General features: G+C 35.4%; 1 pseudogene across 1 annotated transcript in view; it reads right to left on the bottom strand.

The window, feature by feature from the left end:
- The window catches only part of LOC144630569 (uncharacterized), a 21,649-nt pseudogene extending 14,116 nt beyond the window's left edge, over positions 1-7,533 (bottom strand). The window contains exons 1-4 of the transcript XR_013566576.1: positions 7,227-7,533; positions 2,946-3,115; positions 2,039-2,133; positions 1,047-1,136 (exon numbers count right to left, since the gene is read on the bottom strand). The product of XR_013566576.1 is annotated as an uncharacterized LOC144630569 (transcript). The remainder of the gene's footprint in view (positions 1-1,046; positions 1,137-2,038; positions 2,134-2,945; positions 3,116-7,226) is intronic.
- Between the last annotated feature and the right edge of the window lie 810 nt (positions 7,534-8,343).

Below are 8,343 nucleotides of genomic sequence, written 5' to 3'. Positions count from 1 at the left end.
TGATATTATGTTTTTAATCTGATATTCATTTTAGACTGTAGTATTATGGTAGCCACACAAATTTTTTCAATCAATTGTTTATTGATATGTATAGCATTTCCTAAATATCACCTTCCAACCTTAAAGGGCAAGGGTTTTCAAAACATTATCATGAAAATTGATGTTTCAGAAATTGGATGTAACAAAAAGAAACCTAATACTACAGATATAAAAAGAATGTTTTGAAAGGCGACCACGTTTAAAAATTATTTACCCCAAAATGTTAAAAAACTTGATTCGTTATCTGCTACAGGTGTGAAACCAAATTTATTACAATCAAGATAAATGTGCATCGTTTAGTTCTTAACAAAAACACACGACAGCTGTTTTAAGCTTGTGTATTAAAAACAAGCTTACAAGAAATAAATCTGTAACATTAATTAAACAAGTAAATAAGAAAAACGTCACAAGATTACTATACACGTTAACTAAAAATTTAGCAGAAAAAAATAAGATAAAATATAATTCATTGCATGCATACATGTGTTGTGGTTTAAATTTACCTTTAATGGGTTTAAAAATTTTCAAACCAGTTTGATTTTTAGTTTTCAATGTCTCAGATTAATAATTATCATAATCTAAAACAAAAGGAAATAAAAATCAAACTGGTTTGAAAAATTTTAAACCAAAGATAAATTTAAACCACGACATATGCAATGAACAGGTCTAAATTTTAATATTACAAAATCTAATGTAATAAGTGCTTATTAACATATTGTCTGTCAACATGTATACCACAAAGGAAATTCACATATTAATGTAATTTCAGAATTTTATAAATTTCTCGCACAAAGTATTACACTATATCATCTGTATCTTCCAATAATAATATGCAAATAAAATCTTAATTGCGCCAGCCAAAATTATAACATCTCTGTCTTGATCTTCTTGAAACTTCATAAGTCAGTTTCAAACACTGTAAGCTCTAAATAAGGAAATCCCTGGCTTAAAGTATGTTATTTTGAAAATAATCTGAACAGATTGTTTAAGCAAGAATTTTAAATTACCTGCGCAAGCCCAAGATACTCCTGGACAGTTTCAGATGCATAGAATACTTCAAAATCTCTGGTTAGTACGATAACAAAACCATCCAAGGCCTGAAAAAAAAGTAAAAAAGCACTTGTCAAACAAACCATGAGGTAATGAAAATTAAACAAAAAATCATCAACGTGTGAATAATGTCTTAATCACATTGCATCCCAAATTTCTTGGATGTAACATGAAAAACATGAACAAAAAGAATAACACCTAGAGCTAGCTGTTAATTTTCTTCATGGGCTTTAAAACAAAGTTGTGAGAGAATTTGCGACAGGTCATTGAAGTTTATTAAACAAATCACCAATTGTTGAGTGTGGGGAAGGTGCCAAAGCTCTGTGGGAGCCGCAAGCGAGTGCGGAGGGTAACCATTACAACGTAACAGGTCAAGGTTTACAGCATCAACTATTTGTTCTGCAATTTATATCTAACTTTTTGCTTCAATTATTGTCACACTTTCATTAAACTATAATTTTTTTTTTCAAGTTTTGTTCTTGAGACATGCAACAGATCATGGTTGGGTCTTTTGAGTACCTAAAACAAGTGAAAAAACAAAACAAAACAAAGCAAAAACAAACAAAGCCCAGACCTTTTCAGTAATGAACAAATATTGCAAATCATAGAGTTTTGAACAATCAAATTTAGTACCTTCCAACAATTAAAAAACTTCGAAAAAAGTAGAAAAAATGTTCACATATATTGTACCTACCCGCATAACTACAGTGTACATTAAGGATATATGGTAAATAAAATCTTATTCCAAAATTGCGATTAAAACCATAATATTTGTATAACATATTCAATATATGAACATTTTGCATGTGCGTTGCATGTGCGTAAAGCATGTATTCACTTAGCAGATTAAGTGTGAACGGATCATGGCCATTGTGCACTCAAGCAAAATATCTGCAAAGCTGGTTACAGTCAATTAAAATAATTATTAATTCAAATAAAAAACCCTCACATCTAAAAGAAGTTTAGAAAAAATCCCATTGCCCTCAAAGTCTCCATTACGATCGGGAAGTCTTCCAACTTGATTCTCTTCTGACCATTGCTGACCTGAGAAAGGAAAGGAGAAAATGTTTGGTTTTGTGTCTAGGCATGTTTGTGAAACAATCGTGTGGTTTAAAGGAAGCTACCAATATCGCAGGAAAAAACAAGCTAAATAAATATTGGGAAACATAAAATGTACATGAAAACTCAAGAAAGCTTTACACTGACAGCATCCCTTAATAATTGATTTATTTTTTAAACTACCTTGCACTTTTTGAACATAAAAGCAAGAAATATTAATAAAAACAACTACTTGATGGTAATTAATGATAATTTATTTTTGACTATTTGTCAGCCCCCTCAGCAGTAGAATGTTAACGACTAAATTCTGAAATAAAATGCAGAGTGATGGAATCTTAATTACTTTGGAGTTAATGGCCCCTGAAACAAACAAAGCTTTCTTTTAACAATTTTTCATACAAAGCAACACTAAATGCCTGTTAATTTGACAGGAATGATGTTCGGAATTTGGAAATTTGTATCAATCCTTGACAATTTCAACAGTAGGCATTTTTTATATTTTTAGTTTGGGTTGTGTTAGCTTTCAATGTATGGGATAAAATTCACTAATATTGCTGTTTTGCTACAGGTTCAGCTTGGAAAAAATTGGTAGTCTTTTGTGTCAGTTTCACCCATGCCAGGGCAACGGAATTTAATTTGCAGTGTTCTACTCCCCCTAGATGGGATGCTAGTCTATTACATGTTACCCCCCCCCCCCGCATTTTTGGGTTGGCCGCCAATCATTTGCAGGTGCCTACATTTGGGCAGGATTAACTGTTATTTGAATATGTAAAAAATTGTTTTTAAGTTATACACACCTTTAAAGAAATTCTTGGCTCTTAGATAGCTAGCAGAGAGTCGCAGAATAGATAGTTTGTCTAACTTCTGTATCACATCATGTGGAAATGGTAACAGCTTTGCAAGATTGTCCAATTCAATATTAAAGCGATCACGATGCCGCTTTGAAGGATTTAAGGACCCTTTGAGGCTGGAAAAAAGTAAAACAAACAATTAACTTTGCTAGCACTCACAATACAAATAAATAATTATGTTACTCACTCTGTAAAACTAAAAAACAGTTCAGATTCTGCGCAAGCTCTCATTGGCTACAAAGCTACATGTACATTCTATCGCACTAAGAAACCACTGTTTTTAATAATTGTTTTCGTTGGCATTAGATCTAACATCTTTACATATAAAAGAAGCCAAAGCAAAATGTTACACTGCCATAAGCACTCCAGTTAAATAAAAACACTTGAGCAGGCCCTGCCTTTCGTGCCTCGCAGTCACATGGTCTCTGTGCACTTCAGAAGATGCAAAATAAAATTTTATTAAAAAAGTAACTCCCATCAACTTAATTACACAGTTATTTTTTCAATCTTCCCTACATGTACGTGTAAGTGGCAAAAAAATCACCTAGCAAAAAAAAACGTAAAAAAAAAATGTTTCATCATAATGGCCTATGGCAAAAACAGTCTAGCCAAGAACAAACACACAATTGAACACAGTTCCAAACTATTGATTTTAGCGACATGTTGTTTCAAACAAACCCTGCCCTCAATATCCACATACAAATTTTCCTGATTGATCCTCATATACATGTAGTATGAGTTGGGAGAATTTGTTAAAGATCAACTGCATCCCTTTGTGATCAGTAATTTCTCATAACCTTTTCTCAGTGTGGTATAATTTTTGAGAAAACATTTGATGTTGGTTATACTCTTGCGACTTAAAGGTTTACATATGTAAAGGGGCTACTGTATGTCACAGGGATTTCTCAGATTTTTAGTTGAAACTGTTTCTGAAATTAGTAGTAGGCAATCTAACTCATAAAAAACATCTATCTTTGAACATCTAAAGGAAGTGCTAACCTTAATTTGCAGATAGAAGTCAAGTTCTGCTTGACAATTTGGAAAGTTAAGCATTAATCTTTTTTTTCACCCAAGCCATCCACAGCCAAAGATGCTTTTTAACAGTTTCAGTGCTCTAATATAGCAATTTTTGTATAAAAATGGACCATTATTTTAAGGTTTCTCACGACACAAATTATGCAAACTTTGGCTGTTCAAAAATCTGGTAAAATCTGTGACAAAGCACTTTTAAAGTTTGTTTATTCTCAAGTGTAGAACTTTTAAAGCGAGACAGAAAAATAATTGCGAACCAGACATCAACAAGCCAGGAAAAAAAATAAAATTAAAAAATGTCAACCCGGAATTAATTGATGATCTAACTTCACAGGAATTTTTGCATTTTTTCTCACTATACGAAAGACAAAGTTAATCATTCTTCTGATAGAAAGCAGCAGGGAGGTCATGTTGACTGATAAAAATATCTTATCTTACAAAATGAAACTGGTCATGGAAGCCAAATGAAACTATGCGCTCAGTATGTATGTCAAAGAAAGTTGTGAACTCGGAAATATCTTAAAGGGCGAAAAAGGACTCAGAAGCAATCCTTCTTAAACAAATAATAATAAATTTCCAGACATCCATGGAAGTATACGGGATAAGGAATGCTCTAAGGTTAATCTTCTTAGAGGAAAGGACTTGACATACACAAAAAATGTGTTGCATAGTTAATAGTGTTGTTAATTTTTCTTTCTTGTGTGTGCATGTGTGTGCGGTGAAGAAGTCCAACGCAAACCTTACTGATAAACTTTCAAAGCAAGCTTTGATTTACAGTAACAGAATCCACCGATAGCTGCAAAAGCACTCAGAAAGCAATTAGTTTTTGGCTGCTGAATTCAAGACTTCAATACATTACTCAAATTCTTTATGCCAACTCATTCGAGAAGCTGTCATCACACCTTCACTTACTCTGCCAGGATGTCAGAAATGAAGTGATTTCAAGATTCATCCCCAAAGTACAGTAATTCTGGCCCTTGTTGAATACTAAATAATTAGACATGCTGTTTGAAAACGAGTCCATGAGATAAAAATCAGAGTAAACTCAAAGAAATGGATGAAATTTACCATATGTAAATTTCGTGTTTCCTCTTTGTTAATTAATAGCACTTGAAGTTTGTGAATGTAACGGTTTCCCGGTTTTCCATCCCCTCATAAACAGAGGATCGAAGTACTCAAACGTAAGGATACCTTTTCAATCTCTGGCGTCTGGAATGCATTTTACTCGACCTCTCGCTTACGCAAAGGGGCATACAAAACCGCAACCATTTTTCCCAGACACGAAAAAACGATAAACAAGGAAAATACAACGAGAAGCAAATAACAAAAGATGTTTATTTTTTCCCTAAAGTACCAAGGTAAAAGAATATGCAAGTTGCCGGTCATCCAAGAGTTACTGAAACTGCGCTTATACAAAAGTCAACAAGAACTCGACTCGAGGTGAAAATTTCTCCGTGACAGCATTGGAACAGAGATGTCGATTTCACACTTTGGCTCACGGAATGCCTTTTTCCACCTTAATGAACATCGAATGCGAAAACTTCCACTCTCAATTTGCATAAGAATCAATTGAAGCACGCCAAAGATAAAGAACCATGTGTATTATCCATGAAACAAAAAGGAACGAATTATTTTGACAGCCAGCTGAATATGTAAATTGCCTGAAACATTTCAAAAATGTTCAATGAGTTGTGAGTTAACGCGCTTTTTTTCTCGTTGTAGACCCCCTGTCTGTAAAAATTTTACTCTAAAATCGCTCTTTTCAGTTACAAAATTCGAGTAGTTCTCGAGAATCAAGCACTGGTTGTTGAAAACCGCAACAAAACGCTTAAAAAAGCTTGCAGTAATATAGATCGTCTCAAGACTTGTTTTCCCCCGTCACAAATTATTATGACCGTGGTGACGAGAAATGAAGGAACCCGATTCATCTGAAATATGGTAAAAACACCCACGAAAATATTATAAAACGTTTTTCTAAGGTTCAAAGTTTCTAAATATGCAAGAAACATGTTCCTACGACTTATAGAACGCGAGAAAATGATTCCGTGCATCGGAGGTAAAATTTGGACCATCAGCCCAAAACTCGTAAAAGACAAACATGGCGCGGGTCGGACTTCACATAACAAAAGCGTTATTTCGCCGCAGTGGGCCAAACCGGCGCGAAAAAATCACTACTACGACCTTACAACCGACGATTTATTAAAAACTAAAGCAAAGCTAAGAAAAAGATCCGCCAAAATCGTCCCATAAAGTTCTTGCTAGCCGGTAGCCCATCCCATAGTTTTTTAGCCAAAGAAGAATGCTTGCAAAGATTTTCTTTGATCGGCCGCAGGCAAATCGTGCACGAAAGTGCGTAGCTGTTATTTATTTCGCCGATAATACAGTAAACCGTCCCTTTTCACTTCCACGTTTGCTTGAACGCTTAAAAGAGTAAAACTATTTTGTTGCTGTCAAAGGTCATCATTAGATATACAGCACTTTATCTGCCGTATAGCATCGAATATAAGCTTAAACTAACGAGCCAAAAAACACCAAGATAGCATACTATTCAAACGTAAAACGATCAGGTTTGTGACCTTTATGCCTGGATGTCTAGATTCCGAAGCAAAATAAGCACAATTGAAACACTAGAAACGAGCTAAAAAGATGTCCATTTCGCGGGGTTTGCCGATGCGTCTGTTAAGACTGTCAAATAATGCAAATTGTTTCTACCACCCTTTCCTCATAGCGGCGAATTTAACGCAGTTTGCCGGCTGGTGGGTTTGTTTATACCATTGCTGAGAAGAGCTAAAGTTTGGCGCTTCGTGGGGAGCGAACAACTAAAGACTCTGAAACGCTAGAATTCGGAAATGCACACCGGAAAAACCTCACGTATACATGTACCGTACAATTTCTTTAGATGATACTGGAGCAGACAAAATACACTCCGGCTCTATACGGCAGAAAACACATGAAATAACAGATCGACCTAACTGTTAATAGTTTCTTTCTGTCTCGTATCGTAATCGAAAAGAATCCGAGCTAACTGTTTTTTCAGGCGATCAGGAATTGAAAAGCATCACTGCAGCTCGACATGTAGCCGAACATAACACTATTGTATCTTGTGATTTGCCGCGCACGGATAATAAATCTCATTCCCCATCGCTGCATTTCCCTCAAATAAGGTGAAAAAAGGACAATCATAAACAAACTTACCTATTAGTTCGCCTTTTCCTCTTTGCAGTGCTCATGTTTTCGTCTGAGAAGAACAATTATAAATCACCGTGCCGCCATTCCTCGTCGCCTTCGACTATGTTCTTTTCTTCTCGTAATTTCACTGATTTGCCGGCAATTCCAAGCGCTGTCTAGTTATCTGAACGCGTTCTGATCGTCTAAAGAAATATTGATCCGAAACTTGTTTGATTATGTTACCAAACAGCGTTTATTCGACGTAACTATGTTTGGAAGTGTCGGCCATATTTTCCCATTCGCCCTCAGAACACGTACAACATGTCAAGTACAAATCGTGCAGAATAAACCAGCGAACACAATGGGCTTCAAGCTGATTGGTCAGTTAGCGAACTCCTTTCGTAAAACGTCACAAGTGAAAATTTGCATACATGTGAACTAAAGCGTTTAGTCAGGATGTGATTTCGATCTGAAAATTTTCCAATAAATGAAATTTTTGGCTTTTTATGTTCTGCACAACGATTTAGTCTTGTGCATTTAGGTGATTTCATTCAAGACCCCAACCCAGAGCACATTCTCGCCCCCCTGTGAAAACACAATATGTTTGACGTTTTCCATTGTTAATCTATTGTTATTACCACAAAAGTGGCCAAAAGGGAAAATCGCTTTGCATTTTATTGAGGAGCAAAGAGTACTTAAAAACGCTCTTTTGTCAAGAGTTCTTGTGGGAAGCTTGCGTCCTTTCGAACAAAGCGTTTTCGTGAGAATCGCTAAACAGATAGAGCAATTACTCGCTTGGGTTTCGTTGTCTTATACCAATCGATTCCAAGGCCATTTGAGACCATTTAAGGCGAAAGAGTAATATACAAAACAGCGGGAGCGAATAAAAGCGTTTATGAAATTTAGCAGCGTAGCATTGTACCGCATCCTTTTAGCTCAATGGATGAAAAATTGTCCTTTAATAGCCAACCACAGCTTTAGCGCAGTTTGATTAACAAAAATGTCCACAGGGGGGCTTGTCATCTCGAGGCGAATGTGATCTTACACATGTTCACGGCTCGCATTTTTTTTTCAACCATGCTCGTACAACGTTGTACCATTTCATATTTTTACGGCGGGTGGTATTTTTGAAATTTTGACCATT

The sequence above is a fragment of the Oculina patagonica genome, chromosome 11 (assembly GCF_052425735.1).
Source record: "Oculina patagonica isolate OP01 chromosome 11, crgOcupat, whole genome shotgun sequence".
In the NCBI taxonomy this organism is placed as follows: Eukaryota; Metazoa; Cnidaria; class Anthozoa; order Scleractinia; family Oculinidae; genus Oculina; species Oculina patagonica.
Note: the sequence above shows the minus strand (reverse complement) of the source record. Positions and strands in the feature narration are given on the sequence as shown.